The following is a 25000-nucleotide window of genomic DNA, read 5'->3' on the forward strand; positions in this document are numbered from 1 at the left end:
GATGTTTAAATACTTAAACACACGTGTGTCTGCTGAATGAAAGGTCAGAGATGCAGCTCGAGAGTAAATCTTAACTCTTTCCACACCGTTGATGAGATATCAGTTATGGGACAACACTTCCTCACCGTAGGGTTTTTAAAGCTGTCTATAAGTTATATGACATGAGGGAGCCACTGACACATGTACTGAATGAGTTATATGTCATCAGATAAGACAACTAGAGACAGGAGTGCATGTCAAACTTAAGTGGTATACAGCTGAACATAGGTGGCACGGTGGCTCAGTGGTTAGCACTGTGGCCTCTAATCAAGAGGGTTGCTTGTTCGAGTTCCGGCTGGGTCAGTTGGTCATGTTCTCCCCTTGTTGGTGTGGGTTTCCTCCGGGTGCTCTGGTTTTCCCCACAGTCTAAACACATGCGCTAAAGGGGAATTGATGAACTAAATGGCCCGTAGTGAATTAGTGTGTGTCTTTTTTTTTTTTTTAGGTATAATTATTATTAATAAAATATTGTTATACAGTTGAAGTCAGAATTATTAGCCCCCTTTTTATTATTTTTTAAATATTTCCCAAATGGTATTTAAAAGAGCAAGGAATTTTTCACAGTGTGTCTGATAATATTTTTTCTTCAGGAGAAAGTCTTATTTGTTTTATTTCGGCTAGAATAAAAGCAGTTTTGAATTTTTTAAAAGCCATTTTTGGGACAAAATTATTAGCCCCTTTAAGCAAAATTTTTTTTCAATAATCTACAGAACAAACTATCGTTATACAATAACTTGCCTAATTACCCTAACCTGCCTAGTTACCCTTATTAACCTAGTGAAGCCTTTAAATGTCACTTTAAGCTGTATTGAAGTGTCTTGAAAAATATCAAATAAAATATTATTTACTGTCATCATGACAAAGATCAAATAAATAATTTATTAGAAATAGGTTTTTAAAACTATTATGCTTAGAAATGTGTTGAAACAATCTTCCCTCCATTAAACAGAAATTGGGAAAAAAATAAACAGGGGTGATAATAATTCAGGGGGGCTAATAATTCACTTCGACTGTATATGAATTTGATAACAGTTATATTAAAATAACAATATTATACACACACACACACACACACACACACACACACACACACACACACTAATTTATTAAATTATTATTCATAAAACTTTAATTCTAAAATATATAACATTTATTTTTTAATTAATACAAAGAATTATTAGTAACAAAACATTAATTCATTACTGTTCAACAGAATATTCAAAATAAATAAAAATGTAACTAAATTAACACACACTCTCACATGCACGCGCACGCACACACACACACACACACACACACATACAATGCTCAGAACAATTGAGGACATCCCATTTTGAAAATGAAAGTTTTCCTCAATTTTTCAGTGAATATAGGTACAAAACAGATTTCTTGAACAGATATATTTATTAAAATAATATTTTAGTCAAACATATTAAGAAATTGAAAGAAAATACAATTAAATTCATGCAAAATATCACAAAAAAATACAACCTACAAAATTTCATCTAAAGTCGTTGTTTTGCTTCTTTTGATTTTTCCTCTTTTTTTTATTATTTGTATTTAATATTTTTCTAGAACATATAAATTTGGCTGTACTCATTTTTGGAGCGTTATCGTAAGTTATTTTATTAGATAAACTCCAGATTTTACTGCAGTACTGACTAATCTAATGTATATCAGGGCTACGGATGCCATTCCAGCTGCAACCCATCACTGGGAAACATCCACACACACTCATTCGCACTCATACACTACAGACAATTTAGCCTACCCAATTCCCCTATACCACACGTGTTTGGAGTGTGGGGGAAACCGGAGCACCCGAAGGAAACCCACGCCAACAGCGGGAGAACATGCAAACTCCTCACAGAAACACCCACTGACCCAGCCAGGGCTCGAACCGGCAGCCTTCTTGCTGTAAGGCGATCATGCTACCCACTGCACCACCGTGACGCCCAAATATTTATCAAACAATGCTAATTAAACATATTTTTATTTATTTGGCTTGAGAAAGCCAACATACTGTTATGCTACTCAGTCCTTAAAAACAAACGTATCTCCTCCCAGGCCGTTCATGCCACAAGGCCCAAATAAGGTCAAAATGTGCCCTCTACATTCAAGATTGTTGCTATATCTCCTCATGCCTATAAGACTTATCGTTTTTTTAATAAAGAATGTTAAATATTAACTTTTTATAATCCGAGCATATAAAAAAATATACAAGCCCCAGATTTGGCCAAAAGCTGTGTTTAGATGCGGTAGATTTTGTTGCTATATCTTTAAGGTTTATCAGACTAATAATTTTTAAGCATTATTTTCCTTATAATATGGCAAGCCATTTTTGCATGTATCACTTTCACACTTATTAAGCGTTGTATTTTCAAAAAAATACGGCAAGCCATTTTTGCATAATGTTCAATCCCTTAGTCCCTTTATTAATCAGGGGTCGCCACAACGGAATGAACCGCCAACTTATCCAGCATTTGTTTTACACAGCGAATGCCCTTCCAGCCGCAACCCAACACCAGGAATACATAATGTTCAAGTCCAGTTTTTGACACTCATAAATACTGTCATAGAAACATCGGGGTTGATTAAGATCACTCGTATTGCCAAGAAGCTTTGATGTATCATCACTAACCTGTCAAATGTCCCCATAGCAATAAAACAGTATAACCTAGCAACCATTTAAAAATGGCAATATCTCTACATCAGAACATAGTAGGGACCTGGGCATTGGCTTGTTTGACTCATGCTAGCAAATGGAACTTCCTGTGTACTATGCATGGTAACAATGATAATGGAAGCCAAGTGCCAATAACGATTAGCTACATGCTATGAATGATTATCTAAATGTAATACCATATGCTAGAAATTCCTACTAGGTATTAGCATTTGATCAAATATGTACACGAGCATTGCCATTTAGCAACTGCTTAGCAACCACCTAACAATGCCATAATTGTTTTAGCAACTGCCTAGCAACCACTTAGCAACCGCCGCCGTGCTTCCTGCCAACTGCCATTCCCAGTCCTAGCGCAGTCACGTTCTCAAGCCAACATCAAAGTTTGTCAATAAACTTTAGGTTCTAGTTGAGAATTGTTATTCTGTTTGTTAATATTATTATTATCATTAGTATTATTATGATCAATTATAATTAGCAGTGCTAGAATTTATATGTAAACTAGTTAAATTTATTGCATAACACATTACTACGTTTTTTTTTCTGTAAAATAATAATATTATTATTTCAATTACTCTATTATTAAAATAACAATAATAAATTGATTTATTAATATAGAGCATATTATGCAAAGAACATCTTAAGCTAAAGACTATTAGAGAAATGTGAAACAGAATTGTGCGTTTCTGATGTGAAAGCAGTTGCTCGGCCAGTCGTGTTTTACATAAGTGACACACAGAGTTACACTTAAGGAACATCTGTGACAGCGAGCAGATTATCTGAGACTTTTAAATCTTGATGCAAAACTGATTTTACAAAAACACACGTCAGCTGCTTTCATCCAAAGCTCCAGTAATGCGGACCTGACGGTGTTCAGAAGTGAATGTTCCTCCATCACTGATCGAGAATGAAGCACAGCAGCTCTTTTCCTGCGACTCAAGTGCCACTCCACAAGGCTTCGAAACCTTTTCTGCGTAAATTGCAGGTTAGTCTGGCGCTGGGGTACTGATGAGAGTATTTCTGGCTCAGATCAATGCTGTTCGACCCCAGGACGCCTAATGGAGGACCAGAACCGCTTCTGCTAATGAGAGAGCTGAAAGCATTCGCTGAACTCGATACGATCGTCTCCACCTGCCAATGAGAATTCAGCTCTCATTAGGAGAAATCATCTGTCCTGATAACCTCTGACTCTAACCTCATTCATTCACTAAACTTTGACCTCCACACTCAACATTGAGGATGCCGGCAGCTAGATCTCTGCAACTCCCACATGAAGCTAATGGTCAATTTTCACAGTTAATACACATTAAAAACATTAAAAGATGTAAATCTAATAGGTTTCTACTGTTATTAATATAACAACTTACATCTCTGCATTCCCTTGCGAACACTGAATCACCATAGAAACGGTGAACACAAGCTAACAGGGTTACACAGGGCTGCGCCTGGTCAGTACCTGGATGGAAGACCACATGGGACAGCTAGGTTGCTGCTGGAAGTGGTGTTAGTGAGGCCAGCAGGGGGCGCTCAACCTGTGGTCTGTGTGGGTCTTAATGCTCCAGTATAGTGACTGGGACTCTATACTGCTCAGTGAGCGCCGTCTTTCGGATGAGACGTTAAACCGAGGTCCCGACTCTCTGTGGTCGTTAAAAATCCCAGTACGTTCTTCGAAAAAGAGTAGGGGTTTCACTGGGTATCCTGGCCAATTCTGCCCACTGGCCTCTGTCTCCTCTCCACCAATCAGCTGATGTGCGGTCTGGCGTAAAGTGGCTGCTGTCGCATCATCCAGCTGGATGCTGCACACTGGTGGTGGATGAGGAGACCCCCCCCCCCCCCCCCATTGTGTGTAAAGCTTTGAGTGCACAGAAAAGCGCTATATAAATGTAAGGAATTATTATTAATTATTATAATCCCATCAAACACCTGGAACAATGCATGTTCAATTCAATTCAAGTTTATTTGTACATTGTTTTTTTACAATAATTATTGTTTCAAAGCAGCACATTATTCTATTACAACTATTCCAGAGGAAACCCACGCCAACACAGGGAGAACATGCAAACTCCACACAGAAAAGTTAACTGTCCCAGCCGGGGAAACATTTTAAACAATGATTCTATGACTACTACTCATCATTTTTAATAATAATAATAATAATAATAATAACAAACAGGATTAACAATTTTCAATGATTCTAAATAAATGTATTTTAATTAGCATTGTTTGATTAATTTTTGTATTTAGCTCTTATATATATATATATATATATATATATATATATATATTAGACATGTAAAATAATAATATTGTAACTGTAAAAATAATATTTTATACTTAGTGTAATTTATTAATTCATTCTGTTGTAATAATAATTAAACAATATTTTGTCAATAATATTTCTATGTAATAATTCCAAAATTTATGTTATTTATTTTCCCTTAAAGTTTTATTTACAATAATTTACCAAATTATAAATATTTGTGTGTGTGTGTGTGTGTGTGTGTGTGTGTGTGTGTGTGTGTGTGTGTGTGTGTGTGTGTGTTTTGTGTTTGTGTTTGTTTTAAATATTCTGTTTAATAATAATGAATAAATATTTTGCTGCTAATAATTATTTGTATTAATTAAAAATAAATGTCCTGTATTTTACATTTAAAGTTTTATGAATAATAATTTGATAAATTATTCCCAGAGATGGGTTGCGGCTGGAAGGGCATCCGCTGCGTAAAGACGTGCTGGATAAGTTGGTGGTTCATTCCGCTGTGGCGACCCCGGATTAATAAAGGGACTAAGCCGACAAGAAAATAAATGAATGAATGAATTTGATAAACTATGAACTGTATGTGTGTAATATTGTTATTTTAGTTTAACTTTTATTAAATTCACTCATAACAGTGTTTTATTAATTATAATTATACCTAAAAAATAAATCTTATTTTCTATAAACATGTTTCTAAATAACAATAATTGTACATATTATTGACACTAATTATGTGCAATATTTATTCAATCATTCATTTTCTTTTCACCTTTATTCATCAGGGGTCGCCACAGTGGAATGAACCGCCAACTATTCCAACTATGTTTTTTACACAGTGGATGCCCTTCCACCTGCAGCCCAGCACTGGGAAACACTTATACACACTCATTAACACACACACACACACACACACACTCATACAGTACAGCCAATTTAGTTAATCAATCCCACTATAGCGCATGTGTTTGACTGTGGGGAAAACCCACGCCAACACGGGGAGAACACACAGAAACACCAACTGACCCAGCTGGGACTCGAACCAGCGACCTTCTTGCTGTGAGGCCACAGTGTTAACCACTGAGCCACCGTGCTACCCATTTATAATATTTATAAATAAAATTAAATGGATTTTTATAACAAACAATGATAATAACAATCAGGGCTCAACAATAAGGACTGCCCGGTGGCCCGGGGCCAGCGTGAAAGACGCTCGGGACAGTAGACAGGATTGTTACTGGCCCCTATCGGCCAGTAACAGTGAGCATGCAATTTTTTTCGTAACATTGTAACAACAATTACAGCGAAAAGATGGCAACATCTAACTATGAGGCTAAAAGAAAACGTCAGTTTCTAAAGTCTTGGAAGCAGACAATTACATGGGTACTAAATTAAGAAACTGGGAGAAAAAAAAAGAAGAGTTGTCGGTTTGGCAAGCCATTTTTATAAAAATAATTTAGAATTGCACTAAAATACCAGCACATTTTTCATACTGCTCTTTCGTTTGCATAAAATCAAACTAATTTTGTTCATTATACATTTATTAACATTTTTAAATGTTTAAATTCTAGATTCATAGACATTATTTTGCCACATTATTAATTTTTTTTTTTTTTTAGTGGGGCCAGTGAAAATTTTGGCAGGGCAAGTATAAACCTCAACCACTGGCCCAATCGGCCCAGTAGAAAAAATCCTTAGCGTTGAACACTGACAATGCACAGTTGCTCACACCATAATGTGAAGAACTGCACACAGTCTATTCTCCTCTCCTCTTCACGCTGTTGTGAGTTTTGGAGCCGATCTTTCTGGTTTTTCTGCTCTTGGAGGGGTTTCTGACTTCTGAAAGTTAGCAGCGGTGGTTTTCTGGTCACCCATCGAGCCGGTTTATTTATTCATACGGAGCCGAGGGCTGTCAGAGAGAAGCGTGGCCTTGCAAATGAGGAGGATTTGTTCCTGTGAACGCTGGATCTGCTCTCTCTGAGGAGTATATTAGAGGCGCAGAGATTGGGCTTTGACGCTCCTCTCGGGACCTCATTGATTTGATCACATTCAGGCAGGCTGATACACACACACACTCTAGGCATGGGCCCGTGTGAGATTCTGACGGTATACTAACTTTGGATAAAAATATCACGGTATTGTGATTACCAACCCAAGCTCATTCTGAAAACGTAGGCCGCGGATGTTTCTGGAGACCGCGATTTACGTGGCCGGAGGTATGTAAGGCTGCATTTTGTTTTTTTAAGCGAACGCTACGGGGAGGTGTGACCATGCTCCTCTTCGCGCTCACCCGCTGATGGCTCACCTCCGTTTGGAGGGCTTTTCCGCCGCAACCAGTTTGTCCGGTTAGCTCATCTTGTTACGTCGGCAGAGCGGAGGCCCGGAGGAAGAGCCAGCCGCGGCGGTGACCGGGAAAGAGCAGTTCCAGAAATCAAGTAAGACAAAGAACTGAATCCAAAAAAGCAAAAGCAAACGAGTTCATAACGGGGCGAGAATGCGGTGAAATCCAAAAACACGGTCAAAATCAGACGAGAGCTTTTCTTTTGCTGGACGACTTTTGTAAGTCGTCGCTTGGGTTTAGGAAGAAGGAGGAGGAGGAGGGTTGCTGGTCTGGCCGACCAGTCAATCGTTCAGTCAGTAAGTCGGATAGAAGGTCGGACAGACGGTCGCTCGACAGTGGCCTGCGGTGGCTTTTTACGCGAGAACAGCGCGAACGTGAACGGCGTGCGCTCATGAGAGTCGTTCGAGATGCGAAAAAGCACACACAGCGGCCTCTCGCGGATTCTCAAAAACAAAAACTGCACAAATATGCACATGCACACACACTGTAAAACCCACACAATTCCTTTACGTTGTCCTATCACAAATTGATTAAGTTAACTTCATTGTTTGGGTTTAGGGAAGGGGGTGATCGTGTCAGTCGGTGCTTTTGAAAACACTATTGGTTGGGTTTAGGGAAGGGGTGATCAGGTCAATTAGTGCTTTTGAAAACACTATTGGTTGGGTTTAGGGAAGGGGTTGATCGGGTCAGTCGGTGCTTTTGAAAACACTATCGGTTGGGTTAAGGGAAGGGGGTGATCGGGTCAGTCGGTGCTTTTGAAAACACTATCGGTTGGGTTAAGGGAAGGGGGTGATCGGGTCAGTCGGTGCTTTTGAAAACACTATCGGTTGGGTTAAGGGAAGGGGGTGATCGGGTCAGTCGGTGCTTTTGAAAACACTATCGGTTGGGTTAAGGGAAGGGGGTGATCGGGTCAGTCGGTGCTTTTGAAAACACTATTGGTTGGGTTTAAAGAAGGGGTGATCAGGTCAATTAGTGCTTTTGAAAACACTATTGGTTGGGTTTAGGGAAGGGGTTGATCGGGTCAGTCTGTGCTTTTGAAAACATTATCGGTTGGGTTAAGGGAAGGGGGTGATCAGGTCAGTTGGTGCTTTTGAAAACACTATCGGTTGGGTTAAGGGAAGGGGTGATTGGGTCAGTCTGTGCTTTTGAAAACACTATCGGTTGGGTTTAGGGAAGGGGTGATCAGGTCAATTAGTGCTTTTGAAAACACTATTGGTTGGGTTTAGGGAAGGGGTTGATCGGGTCAGTCGGTGCTTTTGAAAACACTATCGGCTGGGTTAAGGGAAGGGGGTGATTGAGTCAATCTGTGCTTTTGAAAACACTATTGGTTGGGTTTAGGGAAGGGGTGATCAGGTCAATTAGTGCTTTTGAAAACACTATTGGTTGGGTTTAGGGAAGGGGTTGATCGGGTCAGTCTGTGCTTTTAAAAACACTATCGGTTGGGTTAAGGAAAAGGGGTGATCGGGTCAGTCGATGCTTTTGAAAACATCTGTTGGGTTTAGAGAAAAGGTTGGGCAGGTGGGTGTGAATGATCAGTCAGTCAGTAGACAGTGGCCTCTGGTGGATTTACGAGAGAACAGCAGGCATGAATGGCACTCGCTAGAGAAATTTGAGATCTGAAAAACGTACACGGCAACCTCTCGTGGATTTCTGAAAATAAAAACTGCAAATAAGCGTAGCTCCAGGGTCTTATTTTGCGCTGTCCAGAAATGTAGACGGGGGAATGTATCAGTAATTAGCCTGGGTTGATTAAACTTGTCATAACAGTCTTGTGAAAAGGGTCCATGAAGAAGTCTTATTCGGGCTGATTTCTCAGAAAAGCAGGATCTGTTGCAAATTACGGCGTGCGCTCATGAGAGTCGCGAAAAAGCGCACACAGCGGCCTCTCGCGGATTCTCAAAAACAAAAACTGCACAAATATGCTCATGCACACACACTGTAAAACCCACACAATTCCTTTATGTTGTCCTATCACAAATTGATTAAGTTAACTTCATTGTTTTTATACATTTAAGTGGATTGAACATAAAACAATTAGGCTGCCACCCCAAAAAAAACAAAAAAAAAAAAACTTTGTGCATTGTTTCAACTATTGATAAGTAGTTTGAGCAAGCAGAAAATGATATTTACACATACAGCTGAAGTCAGAACTATTCGCCCTCCTGTGAATTTCTTTTTCAAATGTTTCCCAAATGGTGTTGAACAGACTCTGGAATGTTTCACAGTGTTTCCTCTAATATTTTTTCTTCTGGAGAAAGTCTTATTTGTTTTATTTTGCTTAAAATAAAAGCAGCTTTTAATAGTTTTAAACCCATTTTAGGGTCAATGTTATTCGCCCCTTCAGCAATATCAGTTTTAGATTGTCTCCAGAACAAACCACTGTTATACAATGACTTGCCTAATTACCCTAACCTTACCCTAATTACCCTAGTGAAGCCTTTAAATGTCACTTTAAGCTGTATAGAAGTGTCTTGGAGAATATCTAGTCTAATATTATTTACTGTCATCATGACAAAGAGAAAGTAAATCAGTTATTAGAGATGAGTTATTAACACTATTATAATTAGAAATGTGTTGAAGAAATCGTCTCTGTTAAACAGAAATTGGGGAAAAAATAAACAGGAAGGCTAATAATTCAGGAGGGCTAAGTCCCAGCAGCAATATGAATGCATAAATACATTCTCAGACATTTGAGATTGTATTTTTTTCATTTGCGCAGCGCTGTGGGTTCACAGTTGCGGATGAAGAGCGTTTGCTCTTATGTCTGATATAAAGGAGGCTGTGTGTGGCGTGACGATGCTCATAATGTGATTCGTTACAGACTGCAGCTCACAAAAACACTCCTGAACATCTCCCTGTCACCGCCATGATCCACACACATACTGTACACTATCGGTGTGCTCATTGCTTTTTATTTATTTTACATACAGTATGGGTTTTGGTTTGATTCTGGTAAAAAAAAAAGATTACTAATATCTTATTGATAATGTCTTTTACATATACACTCACCGGCCACTTTATTAGGTACACCTTACTAGTTACCGGGTTGAAACTACTTTGGCCTTAGATTCAACAAGCTACTGGAAATATTCCTCAGAGATTTTGCTCCATATTGTCATGATAGCATCACACAGTTGCTGCAGATTTGTCGGCTGCACATCCATGATGCCAATCTCCCGTTCCACCACATCCCAAAGCTGCTCTATTGGATTGAGCTCTGGTGACTGTGGAGGCCATTTGAGTACAGTGAACTCATCGTCATGTTCAAGAAACCAGTCTGAGATGATTGAGCTTTATGAAATGGTGTGTTATCCTGCTGGAAGTAGCCATCAGAAGATGGAGACACTGTGCTCATAAAGGGATGGACATGGTCAGCAGCAATACTCAGGTAGGCTGTGGCGTTGACACCATGCTCAATTGGTACTAATGGACCCAAAGAAAATCTCCCCCACACCATTACACCACCACCACCAGCCTGAACCGCTGATACAAGGCAGGATGATCCATGCTTTCATGCTGTTGAGGCCAAATTGTGAGCCGAGCATCCGAAAGTGTCAGCAGAAATGGAGACTCATCAGAGCAGCAACGTTTCTCCAATTTTCTATTGTCCAGTTTTGGTGAGTCTGTGTGAATTGTAGCCTCAGTTTTCTGTTCTTAGCTGACAGGAGCGGCACCCGGTGTGCTCTTCTGCTGCTGTAGCCCATCCGCCTCAAGGTTGGACGTGTTGTGTGTTCAGAGATGCTCTTCTGCAGAGCTCGGTTGTAACGAGTGCTTATTTGAGTTACTGTTGCCTTTCTATCAGCTGGAACCAGTCTGGCCATTCTCCTCTGACCTCTGGCATCAGCAAGGCATTTGCGCCCACAGAACTGCCGCTCACTGGATATTTCCTCTTTGTCGGAGTATTCTCTTTAAACCCTAAAGATAGTTGTGCGTGAAAATCCCAGTAGATCAGCAGTTTCTGAAATACTCGGAGCAGCCTGTCTGGCAACAACAACCATGCCACGTTCAAAGTCTCTTAAATCCTCTTTTTTCCTCATTCTGATGCTCACTTTGAACTGCAGCAGATCGTCTTGACCATGTCTGCATGCCGAAATGCATTGAGTTGCAGCCATGTGATTGGCTGATTAGAAATTTGCATTAACGAGCAGTTGAACAGGTGTACCTAATAAAATGGCCAGTAAATGTATTTCCAAAGTAAGTTGCATTAAATTAAAGGTTTACATTACTCTCATTATTTTATTTCCTAGCAGTCGAGCCCTTGTCCTTCACATCACTAGTGCGGTCTTGTACCGTTTAACCTCCAGGCTTGATCTGACACCATTAAAGCACACATCTGCATATATCGAGTGTGTTTTAAGTGTTTTTGGAGGTGTGTGTGTGAAATAGGATTGTGCCTCTGAAGTCTCTGGTGTTCAGTCACAGCTGTGTTTCAAGGTGACTTTCACAGCCGGACTCACCTTATTCATGCAGAACCACAAACTACAGAAAACACACACACACACACACACACACACACACACACACACTCTTTTACACAGCACCATTCATTCACAGAGCTGCTAGATGAACGATGGCCTCTTTTCACATGTGCATGTTTCTCAGCAGCAGAAGTGATCATAGTTGGTACAGTTAGAGTGCAGTGGATAGGAGAGGACAACACATCATGCTTTTATGATCTTATTTGCTGAAATAATAAAAGAAAAACTCCATGATGGTGTTATCAAGACTTTCAGAAAGAGGAAAACAAAAGTGTGAGACTGATAACGGCAGCCAGAAAAGAGTAAAGTCAGATTTACCGGAAGGAAAGGGTTGGGTTCACTAACAGTTGGGTTTAGGGAAGGGGTGATTGGGTCAATCGGTGCTTTTGAAAACACTATTGGTTGGGTTTAGGGAAGGGGTTGATCTGGTCAGTCGGAGCTTTTGAAAACACTTTTGGTTGGGTATAGAGAAGGGGGTGATTGAGTCAATCTGTGCTTTTGAAAACACTATCGGTTGGGTTAAGGAAAGGGGGTGATTGGGTCAGTCTGTGCTTTTGAAAACACTATCGGTTGGGTTAAGGGAAGGGGGTGATCAGGTCAGTTGGTGCTTTTGAAAACACTATCGGCTGGGTTAAGGGAAGGGGGTGATTGAGTCAATCTGTGCTTTTGAAAACACTATTGGTTGGGTTTAGGGAAGGGGTGATCAGGTCAATTAGTGCTTTTGAAAACACTATTGGTTGGGTTTAGGGAAGGGGTTGATCGGGTCAGTCGGAGCTTTTGAAAACACTTTTGGTTGGGTATAGAGAAGGGGGTGATTGAGTCAATCGGTGCTTTTGAAAACACTATCGGTTGGGTTTAGGGAAGGGGTGATCAGGTCAATCGGTGCTTTTGAAAACACTATCCGTTAGGTTAAGGAAAGGGGGTGATTGGGTCAGTCTGTGCTTTTAAAAACACTATGGGTTGGGTTAAGGGAAGGGGGTGATCAGGTCAGCCGATGCTTTTGAAAACACTATCGGTTGGGTTAAGGGAAGGGGGTGATCAGGTCAGTCGGTGCTTTTGAAAACACTATTGGTTGGGTTTAGGGAAGGGGTTAATCAGGTCAGTCGGTGCTTTTGAAAACACTATCGGTTGGGTTAAGGGAAGGGGGTGATCAGGTCAGTCTGTGCTTTTGAAAAAACTATCGGTTGGGTTAAGGGAAGGGGGTGATTGAGTCAATCTGTGCTTTTGAAAACACTATCGGTTGGGTTAAGGGAAGGGGGTGATCAGGTCAGTCGGTGCTTTTGAAAACACTATTGGTTGGGTTTAGGGAAGGGGTTGATCGGGTCAGTCGGTGCTTTTGAAAACACTATCGGCTGGGTTAAGGGAAGGGGGTGATTGAGTCAATCTGTGCTTTTGAAAACACTATTGGTTGGGTTTAGGGAAGGGGTGATCAGGTCAATTAGTGCTTTTGAAAACACTATTGGTTGGGTTTAGGGAAGGGGTTGATCGGGTCAGTCGGTGCTTTTGAAAACACTATCGGTTGGGTTAAGGGAAGGGGGTGATCAGGTCAGTTGGTGCTTTTGAAAACACTATCGGTTGGGTTAAGAGAAGGGGGTGATCAGGTCAGTTGGTGCTTTTGAAAACACTATCGGTTGGGTTAAGGGAAGGGGGTGATTGAGTCAATCTGTGCTTTTGAAAACACTATCGGTTGGGTTAAGGGAAGGGGGTGATCAGGTCAATCGGTGCTTTTGAAAACACTATTGGTTGGGTTTAGGGAAGGGGTTGATCGGGTCAGTCGGTGCTTTTGAAAACACTATCGGTTGGGTTAAGGGAAGGGGGTGATCAGGTCAGTTGGTGCTTTTGAAAACACTATCGGTTGGGTTAAGGGAAGGGGGTGATCAGGTCAGTTGGTGCTTTTGAAAACACTATCGGTTGGGTTAAGGGAAGGGGGTGATCAGGTCAGTTGGTGCTTTTGAAAACACTATCGGTTGGGTTAAGGGAAGGGGGTGATTGAGTCAATCTGTGCTTTTAAAAACACTATCGGTTGGGTTAAGGAAAAGGGGTGATCGAGTCAGTCGATGCTTTTGAAAACATCTGTTGGGTTTAGAGAAAAGGTTGGGCAGGTGGGTGTGAATGATCAGTCAGTCAGTAGACAGTGGCCTCTGGTGGATTTACGAGAGAACAGCAGGCATGAATGGCACTCGCTAGAGAAAATTGAGATCTGAAAAACGTACACGGCAACCTCTCGTGGATTTCTGAAAATAAAAACTGCAAATAAGCGTAGCTCCAGGGTCTTATTTTGCGCTGTCCAGAAATGTAGACGGGGGAATGTATCAGTAATTAGCCTGGGTTGATTAAACGTGTCATAACAGTCTTGTGAAAAGGGTCCATGAAGAAGTCTTATTCGGGCTGATTTCTCAGAAAAGCAGGATCTGTTGCAAATTACACAAAGTAAGCGTAAATGAATTTGTCTCCAAATATAATGAGTTTTCAGCCTCATTAATGAGAAATGTGTTTGAGTTTTCTCTTCAGAGTTTAATCATTTAAGAGTTTGGGGTCATTTATGGATTTTTTTTACGGCGTAGACTTAACTTCTGCCAAATTTAATGTTGTATATATCTTTTTACACTTGTCATGAAGATGCCATTAATGTGCAGGGTTCTGAACTTGCATTTAAATGATGACCACATTTTCAATTTACTCACGATTTGCTTATTAAGATGCTCGGTAAGACATTTTCAGCATCTGTTAAGCCAAAATAAATTCTTGAAAACACAGAACACACAATGTCACACATGCGTCTACATCACCACTCGTTCACAGAGCTGCGAGAAGAACTGTAAAGAAGTCTTATTCAGGCTGATTTCTCAGAAAAGCAGAATCAAATGACATAAATTAGGCGTAAATGAATTTGTCTCCAATTTTAATGAGTTTTCAGCCTCATTAATAAGAGATGTGTTTGAGTTTTCTCTCCTGATTTAAAAGTTTGGGGTCATTAAGATACTCAGTTCTGGGCTGAGTTCTGAATAATGCTGTCTCTTAGTAGACTGCAAAGACTCTAAGTGAAGTTTATTTATAAACTAGTTTCGAGAGGATCACATCTTATGATTGACCATGGCTGGACCCGCATTAACTATCACATGATTTTCCACTCAGATGTTCTCCAATCAGATCACTATAAATAACCATGGTCTTCCTAGCACAGTCATCTTCATCTTGAAGAATCCACCCTTCCTCCTCCATTCCTCCCACTTCCTAGATTGGGCAGCACGGCAGCCCAGTTGTTAGCATTGTTCCCTCACAGCAAGAACATCACTGGTTTTAATCCTTACTTGGCCAGTCAACGTTTCTGTGTGGAGTTTTCCCCGTGGTGTTTTCACCATGTTCTCCTCATGCTTGCGTAGGTTTCCCTGGGTTCCCTGGTTAAAAACTGAACGCTTCACTAGCGAGAAAACAGTAAACAGGGCATCTGCAGCGCGAGGATAAAGAACGAGCCTCCTCCATTCAGCCTCTTTACTTTACTCCTTTACTTTACTCCTTTACTTTGGTGGAGTGAGGAAACGGTGGAAACTCTCTCCACTGAACACAACTATTAGCCCACATATTTAATTTCCTTTGTTAAGCTCAGAGATTTGTTCAAAACTATTTCTAAATTCAGTTCTGATCTCCAGCAGAGGAATAAATGAGCAATAATAATGAAGTGTGCTCAGAAAACTGAGTTATATCCAAACACACGTCCTGTTCTTATCCACATATGCTGAAGCAGACGTCTCCAAAACCCCACAGCTGGACACAATTACACTTGAGTTTATTAAAGCAAATATAAATCTGCAGATAATCAATAATACTGATCATAATTATCACATTATACTGATGCAGATGGTCATGAATGGTCAGCCCCCCGAGGTGAAGAAGGCATGGAGGCAGTGGTGTTTAAATTGATGTAGAAAATCATCATTTCTGGATCATTTTAATCCTTTAATTGTTCTCATCTGTAAAGATATTTGTGTGTTGCTGATCGTCTTGTGTGTATTCAGCAGTGTGTAAGCGTTTAGACCTGCATAGACACATAACTAACACACTCTGCTGGACTTTAGCGCAGCTTATAGTTGGTTAATGGCACGGTCTATTTCAGTTCCCAAGAACAGCAACACTCCAACAATGCGGCTTAACACACCGTCTTTATAGTCCAGCACACTTATGAGTTCACAAAGTGGCGCAAATGGATTTGCTATTTAAACAACGTGACTCAAAACATGAAAATTAATGTTGCGCTGGTCTGAAAATAACAACAAATCAAGCCAAACAATGTGTATGGTTGGGCCCTCTGATTCCAATGCCTAATTATTAAACTGTTGAAATGACTCTAATTAAATGAAATATTCTAAAACATGATTTGTTAACTAGGCTCATTCTGGAAACGTAGCCCCGCGGACATTTCTGGAGCCCGCGAAATACTTCCCAGGGCTCGAAATTGCGGCCATTTTGGTCGCATATGCGCCCGAAAATGAATCTATGCGACCTCATAATATATTTGGGCGCATTAGTGCGACTGCAGATAATGGTTGTAGTGCGACCTGTTTTGATTTTTTGTAAAAACGTGCTGAATCGCTCTTCCCTGCCGCTATATTGGTTCATATTAGCTGTCATTCACTCAAGGTATTCCGCTGTCAGATGACAGGGAAGGAGCTTTGATGACCACGGGAAATGCAAACGGCTGAAGAGTAAAAACTTAAAGCACACAGGTTTGCAAACCCCACCTAAAGTTAAGGCGCAGATGAAAGCGATCATGACACGTCACGTGGTGAATAATGATTCGCCAGCTGAGATCAATCGAGTACGCACTTCTTGGAGAAGGCGCCCGAATCTCCATGCGTTGCATTCACTGCGTGTTCAGGGCAAATGTCCGCTAAAAGTCAAATCTAATACTGTACATATCATCGCCAAAGAAGCTCGCCTTTACTAAGTTTACACTGAAACTGCGGCTCATAACAAAGAGCGGTATTGCGCCGATGGTTAGCGCAAGAATCCTGCTCTGCCTGCTCATAAATTGGGTCGGCTGACTCGCCTGCTTTCCACTAACACAGAAAAATGAAGATCATCTCAGACTGAACCTTTAAATTGACACAAACTGAAACCAAAACTTTTAAAGAGTGATAGAAGTGAGACTTTACTTACTTTCTTTTGTCTATTCTTTTTTGATTTGTATATTATTTTTTTATTTATTTACTGATGACTGCTTTGCAGCTTTCATCATTGAATTGAATGATTTATTATAACCTTTTGTTTGTTTTGTAGCAGAAATATTATTTATTAAATTGATGTGCATATAAAAACAGCAATACAAAATCAATATTTCTTACTGCAATGCTTTATTTTTGTTTGATGCAAACTATACAATTATTTTTCATAAAGTAACAGACTTTTTATAGCAGATAACCTTCATTCATGCACATTCAAGGCAGTATCATAATGAGAAATGCAATTCATTGTTACTATTATTGTCATTTTTTTAGCATCATTAATATTTTATGGCCTAATTATTAGACATTCATTTTGGAATTATTGCACACAAATATCAACGTCTTCGCAGCATTAGTTAGATAGTTGTTTCTAGTTTTTGTCAGTCCTATTAATGTTGTTTTAAAATACAATAAATCCCTTCAAAAACAATTTGCAGCGGTGCTCATTCACTTTTGGTGGGTGCTCCTAAATTTTTTCTGGTGCTCCTAAAATTTTTTTGGTCCTCCTAAATATTTGAAGTTGGGAGCACCGGTGCTACCAAGTAAAAAAGTTAATTTCGAGCCCTGCGTCCCGGGAGGTACGTATTTGTGCAGTTTTTGTTTTTACCGTTTGCGCCCGCTCTGTTCTCGCGTAAAAAGCCACTGGAGGCCGCTGTAGATCGACCGTCTGTCCGACTGACTGACAGAATGACTGAATGATTGACTGGGCGGCCAGCCAATCGGACGACCCAGCCACCCTCCTCCTCCTCCTTCCCTAAACCCAAGCGACGATTTACAAAAGCCGTCCAGAAAAAAGAAAAGATCTCGTCTGATTTTGACCACGTTTTCGGATTTCACCTCATTCTCGCCCCATTACGAACTCGTTCCCTTTATTTTTTTTATTCTGATTTTTGTCTCACCTGATTTCTGGAACCGCTCTTCCTCGGACTCAAACCCGCTCGTCACCTCGGCCAGCTCCCCTCCGGGACTTCGCTCTGCCGACGTAACATGACGAGCTAACCGGACAAACTGGTTGCGGCGGGAAAGCCCCTTACACAGAAGAGGTAAGCCGTCAACCAGCAAGCGCGAAGAAGAGCGGCGTCACACCGCCCCGTAGCATTCACTTAAAAAACGAAATGCAGCCATATGTACCTCCGGCCACGTAAATCGCGGTCTCCTGAAACGTCCACGGGGCTACGTTTTCAGAACGAGCTTGGGTTGTGATTTGTTCTTTGTTCTTTTATTATATTGTCATTCTTGCATTAAATAATGCATGGCATAAAATTATAATAATATCAATTATTGAAATATATTTTTGTGCAATATATCCTACAACAAAATATAGATATCGTCACAGGCCTAAATTGATGTGTGCTTTAACAGTGTTGGCATGTTTGAAATGCTCTGAATTAAGAAGCACTTTTTGCAAGTAATTAGGACACTGAGATGCGGCGATTCATAATAAAACACTCCGCAAATGATGTATGACGTTCTGAGAAAGAACTCTTGCTCAGACGGCAACTTTAGTGTTAGCCTGGACGGTTGTGCTAATGCGAGCGCTCTTAATCTAATCAGAGTGATGTTCTGATCCTGATGAAGCAGATGAGTGATGTTTCATAATGATGAACAGATGCTTGCAGAAGAGAAGGAGAGATAACATGCTGTCTGGAGGCCTTATGACGAGGAGAGGAGAGTTGAAGAGCAGTGATGGATTGTGGGACCCTCTCTCTCTCTCTTTCTCTCTCTCTCTCTCTCTCTCTCTCTCTCTCTCTCTCTCTCTCTCTCTCTCTCTCTCTCTCTCTCTGGTGTGCCCGAGGCGCTGTCGAGACTCTTCTGCATGGTTTGAGGTGATTGTGTGTTCGACGGGCTGCAGTGTGATTCGATTTGAACCCCGCTGTAGTTTTACAAACTCCTGCTCAGATGACACTGTTACTGTGACATGATCACACACACAAAGAGACTTGTTCCTATATCCCGGTGGGGACTCTCATAGACGTAATGATGTTTCTGCTATATGAACCATATCTTCTCTCCTACTACCCCAACATTACTCTGTTTTGTCTGATTTATCAGCATGTTTACTCAGAGGGAGCTCAGTTTTGAGGGAGCCCATGATTATTCAGGTTTAAGTGCCCACTGGGACATAAAAACAAGTAAACTCACACACACACACAGACTTGTTCTTATAGCTTAGTGGGAACTCTTACTGATGTAATGATGTTTCTATTCTGTATTTTCTCTCCCCCTACCCCCACATCACCCCTAACCCCAACCCTACAATTTAAAAATACTCCATCATGTTTGATTTATTTCCCAGAGATGGGTTGCGGCTGGAAGGGCATCCGCTGCGTAAAAATGTACTGAATAAGTTGGCGGTTCATTCCGCTGTGGCAACCCCGGATTAATAAAGGGACTAAGTGTGATTTATAAGCATGTTTACTCTGTGAGGAACTCAATTTTGAAAGTCCCCACGAGTCTGTGTACATTCAGGTTTAAGTGCCCATTGGGATATAAAAACAAGTACTCACACACTGCGGCTTGTTCTTATACCCCAGTGGGGACTCTCATAGACGGAATGATGAATCTACTTTGCAAACTCTATATTTTCTCCTCCTACCCCAACATTACCCCTAAACCAAACCCTACATTTTCAAAATACTTCATTATGAGTGATGTATACGCATGTTTACCCTGTGAGGAGCTCAATTTTGGTCCCCATAAGTCTGTGTACATTCAGATTTAAGTGCCCACTGGGATATAAAAACAAGTACATACATACACACATACACACACACACATACACACAAAGACTTGTTCCTATACCCCAGTTGAGAATCTGATATATGTAATGATGTTTTACTATACAAACTCTATGTTTTTCCCCCTATTTCAACATTACCCCTAAACTCAAGGCTTCATTTTCCAAATACTATATTATGAGTGATTTATACGCATGTTTATCCTGTGAGGAGCTCAATTTTGGTCCCCATAAGTCTGTGTACATTCAGATTTAAGTGCCCACTGGAATTTAAAAACAAGTACACACACACACACACTAAGACTTTTGTGCTATATCCCAGTTGGGACTCTGATATATGTAATGATGTTTTTTTACTGTACAAACTCTATATGTTTCCCCCTATTTCAACATTACCCCTAAAATCGACCCTACATTTTCAAAATACTTCATTATGAGTGATTTATAAGCATGTTTACCTTGTGTGAGGAACTTAATTTCGGTCCCCATGAGTCTGTGTACATTCAGGTTTAAGTGCCCACTGGGATATAAAAGCAAGTACATACATACACACATACACACAAAGACTTGTTCTTATACCCCAGTGGGGACTCTCATAGATGGAATGATGTTTCTACTATACAAACTCTATGTTTTCTCCCCCTACCACAACATTACCCCTAAACCAAACCCTACATTTTCAAAATACTTCATTATGAGTGATGTATACGCATGTTTACCCTGTGAGGAGCTCAATTTTGGTCCCCAGAATTGAGTCCCCATGAGTCTTTGTTCATTCAGGTTTAAGTGCCCACTGGGATATAAAAGCAAGTACACACACACATACACACAAAGACTTGTTTCTATACCCCAGTGGGGACTCTCATAGACGGAATGATGTTTTTACTAAACAAACTCTATATTTTCTATCCCTACCCCAACATTACCCCTAAACTCAATCCCACATTTTCAAAATACTTCATTATGAGTGATTTATACGCATGTTTACCCTGTGAGGAACTCACAAGTCCCCATGACTCTGTGTACATTCAGGTTTAAATGCCCACTGGGATTTAAAAACAAGTACACACACACACACACACACACATATACACATTGTTTATGAATTGTGGGGACATTCCATAGGTTTCCCTTGATTTTTTTGTACTAAACTAACTGTATTTTCTGGAAGAAAAAATAAAAGCTTGTGTTCTTTATAAGCTTTCTGAGAAATGGAGATGTCAGCAATGTCCTCATAAATCACTTTTTTTGTACTTAAAAAGCAATTAGTTGCTTTACTTTCGAAAAGCGAGTAAATCCATTGTAACTTGGAACGGTTAACTACCGTATTTGACTTTCAAGTTTTGCCATAGTTGTCTTGTGAGGGTTTGGTATCGGAGTAGGACCGTATAATAAGCGGTTTGGAGAGTAACCAGTAATACCAACTTGTGTGTGTGTGTGTGTGTGGGGGGGGGGTAGACTGAAGGTCTCTCAGATCATTGAGCAGCACTAAGTGTGTCGAGGACACCAGCTGTAGTCACATGGTCAGTCACATGACGTTTGATCCCTCTTGTGTCCAGTTAGAGCAGCTGCTGTCCGGAGAGAAGAAGAGCAGAGCAGAATCTGGGCTTTTAAGAGTCTTTAATCTCTCCAACTTCTCCAGTCGCTCATTAATTCTCTGCATTATGTGTGTGCGTGTGTTTGCGATGTTTTCTCGGTTATATTAAGTTCCTCCAAAAGTACAGATCAGACCAGTTTCTCAAAGCCACACTCATATTAGTGTGTGTATATCCTGCAATGACGAAGACGTTGATCTTTTTTCTAAAGCTGCAGGAATGATCCAGACACACTCAGACACTCTACTGTCATGAATAAAGTAGGAGCCTGTTTTATAAGCTGTTGATATTTTATGTGTTGACTCTATTATAAAGCATATACAAATACTGTCTGGATGCATTTGGACTTGGATTTGAATAATACAGTATATTTAAAACATCAAAAGGAATATATTTATTAATTAAGCAATGGATATGTGTGTGTGTGTGTGTGTGTATGTGTGTATGTGTGTGTGTGTGTGTGTGTGTGTGTGTGTGTGTGTGTGTGTGTGTGTGTGTGTGTGTGTGCGATGCTGTGTTTACACCAGAAGTGGACGAAGCGTCAAGCGCGAGTGATATACACATGTAAGTCAATGCAAATGCGGGAATAGACATCCTGTGGTGCGATACGCATGAATTAACCAATCAGAAGCTTGCTCTTGTGGGGGTATGATTGTGACGTAGGGCCTGTTGTCGATGTCTTAGGGGAAATCCTCCTGCCGACACAGTACATCAAACTGGGCTCGGCTCTGTCAGAAGCACCGCTGAAAGCCTCCCTCATCCAGGTTCAGTTTCTGGAGGAGTTGATGAGCTCACAGAGCTGGCTGCACCTCTGAAAGGATGTAGTGGACTCAGACACGACCCTAAATGTATCGACACTGTTTTTCAGCCTTCACAAAGCACATAAACACTGTTATTTTCTTAATAAAATCCATGTTACCCATTTAGCAACAAAGCTGGAGTCACCGAGCAGACAGAAGCCCTGCCCATCACGGGAATCCGTGTCTGTTCCTTAAGTGAATTTGACGAGTGAATGAAACGGGGTTTGATGCGTATGAAGCCGGGTTTGATGCGAATAACGCGGGGTTTGACGCGTGAATGAAGCGAGGTTTGATGCGAATGAGGCGGGGTTTGATGCGAATGAGGCAGGGTTTGACGCGTGAATGAAGCGGGGTTTGACGCGTGAATGAAGCGGGGTTTGACGGGTGAATGAAGCGGGGTTTGACGCGTGAATGAAGCGGGGTTTGATGCGAATGACGCGGGGTTTGACGCGTGAATGAAGCGAGGTTTGATGCGAATGAGGCGGGGTTTGACTCGTAAATGAAGCGGGGTTTGATGCGAATGAGGCCGGGTTTGATGCGAATGAGGCGGGGTTTGATGCGAATGAGGCGGGGTTTGACGCGTGAATGAAGCGGGGTTTGATGCGAATGAGGCCGGGTTTGATGCGAATGAGGCCGGGTTTGATGCGAATGAGGCGGGGTTTGATGCGAATGAGGCGGGGTTTGATGCGAATGAGGCGGGGTTTGATGCGAATGAGGCGGGGTTTGATGCGAATGAGGCGGGGTTTGATGCGAATGAGGCGGGGTTTGATGCGAATGAGGCGGGGTTTGATGCGAATGAGGCAGGGTTTGATGCGAATGAGGCCGGGTTTGATGCGAATGAGGCGGGGTTTGATGCGAATGAGGCGGGGTTTGATGCGAATGAGGCGGGGTTTGATGCGAATGAGGCAGGGTTTGATGCGAATGAGGCGGGGTTTGATGCGAATGAGGCGGGGTTTGACTCGTAAATGAAGCGGGGTTTGATGCGAATGAGGCGGGGTTTGACGCGTGAATGAAGCGGGGTTTGATGCGAATGACGCGGGGTTTGATGTGAATGAGGCAGGGTTTGATGCGAATGAGGCGGGGTTTGATGCGAATGAGGCGGGGTTTGACTCGTAAATGAAGCGGGGTTTGATGCGAATGAGGCAGGGTTTGATGCGAATGAGGCGGGGTTTGATGCGAATGAGGCGGGGTTTGACTCGTAAATGAAGCGGGGTTTGATGCGAATGAGGCGGGGTTTGACGCGTGAATAAAGCGGGGTTTGATGCGAATGACGCGGGGTTTGATGTGAATGAGGCAGGGTTTGATGCGAATGAGGCGGGGTTTGATGCGAATGAGGCGGGGTTTGACTCGTAAATGAAGCGGGGTTTGATGCGAATGAGGCGGGGTTTGAAGCGTGAATGAAGCGGGGTTTGATGCGAATGAGGCGGGGTTTGACTCGTAAATGAAGCGGGGTTTGATGCGAATGAGGCCGGGTTTGATGCGAATGAGGCGGGGTTTGACGCGTGAATGAAGCGGGGTTTGATGTGAATGAGGCAGGGTTTGATGCGAATGAGGCGGGGTTTGATGCGAATGAGGCGGGGTTTGACTCGTAAATGAAGCGGGGTTTGATGCGAATGAGGCCGGGTTTGATGCGAATGAGGCAGGGTTTGATGCGAATGAGGCGGGGTTTGATGCGAATGAGGCGGGGTTTGACTCGTGAATGAAGCGGGGTTTGATGCGAAGGAGGCCGGGTTTGATGCGAATGAGGCGGGGTTTGACGCGTGAATGAAGCGGGGTTTGATGCGAATGACGCGGGGTTTGATGTGAATGAAGCCGGGTTTGATGCGAATGAAGCCGGGTTTGATGCGAATGAAGCGAGGTTTGATGCGAATGAGGCGGAGTTTGACTCGTGAATGAAGCGGGGTTTGATGCGAATGAAGCGGGGTGTGATGCGAAATGAAGCCGGGTTAGTTGCGAATGAGGTGGGGTTTGACATGTGATTGAAGCGGGGTTTGATTCGAATGACGCGGGGTTTGATGTGAATGAAGCCGGGTTTGATGCGAATGAGGCGGGGTTTGATGCGTGAATGAAGCGGGGTTTGATGCGAATGAAGCGGGGTTTGATGCGAATGACGAAGGGGTTTGATGCGAATGACGAAGGGGTTTGATGCGAATGAAGCGGTTTGACGTTCGAATTAAAAGAGTAAACTCAAATGTTCTGCGTCTCAAATCCGTCTGGTGTGAACACAGCATAATAATATCAGAGCATTAAAAAAATTCTTCAAAAAAATACAAATTTTTGTTTGAACTTTACATTTTTAGATTCATTATTTTTGTGCTTTGTTTGGTTTAAAAGTGTTTATTTAATTAAAAACATTAATAGCATTATTTATTTACTCATTCATTTTCCATCAGCTTAGTCCTTTGTTTATCAGGACTCGCCACTAAGGATGAAGCGATTAACCGATGTCAGTATTAACCACGCTTTACTTCGTCAAGGTTAATTAATCATAAAGGTTTCTCAACACCGTGTTTAAGCATAGAACAAAACTGAAGCAACTGAGCAAAGTTACTCCAATTGTGTGCTAGTTTAAAGTTGCAACCCAGGCTCCTTCTGGAAACGTAGCCCGCGGAGGTTTCTGCAGACTGCAAAATACGACCCGGGAGGTACGTATTTGTGCAGTTTTGTTTTCGGGAATCCGCGAGAGGCCGCTGTGCGTGCTTTTTCGCAGCTTTAACGCCTCTCGAAAGCTGCCAGAGGCCGCTGTCTGACTGAATGACTGAATGATTGACTGGGCGGCCGGCCAATCAGCCGACCCAGCCACCCTCCTCCTTCCCTAACCCCAAGCAACGATTTAAAAAAGCCGTCATCT

The 25000-nt window shown here is 41.6% G+C and overlaps 1 protein-coding gene and 1 long non-coding RNA gene across 10 annotated transcripts in view; one reads left to right on the forward strand and one right to left on the reverse strand.

Moving 5' to 3' along the window:
• igsf11 (immunoglobulin superfamily member 11) overlaps positions 1 to 25000 on the forward strand; it is a 230107-nt gene that overhangs the window by 95611 nt on the left and 109496 nt on the right.
• LOC147833796 (uncharacterized) lies at positions 5974 to 10271 on the reverse strand. The gene is made up of 3 exons (XR_015510029.1): positions 8584 to 10271; positions 8083 to 8416; positions 5974 to 7914 (listed from the first exon to the last, which is right to left on the reverse strand). It is a non-coding gene; the product is annotated as an uncharacterized LOC147833796 (long non-coding RNA).

Source organism: Danio rerio, chromosome 15 (assembly GCF_052040795.2).
Source record: "Danio rerio strain M-AB ecotype USA chromosome 15, GRCz13ab, whole genome shotgun sequence".
Taxonomy (NCBI): Eukaryota; Metazoa; Chordata; class Actinopteri; order Cypriniformes; family Danionidae; genus Danio; species Danio rerio.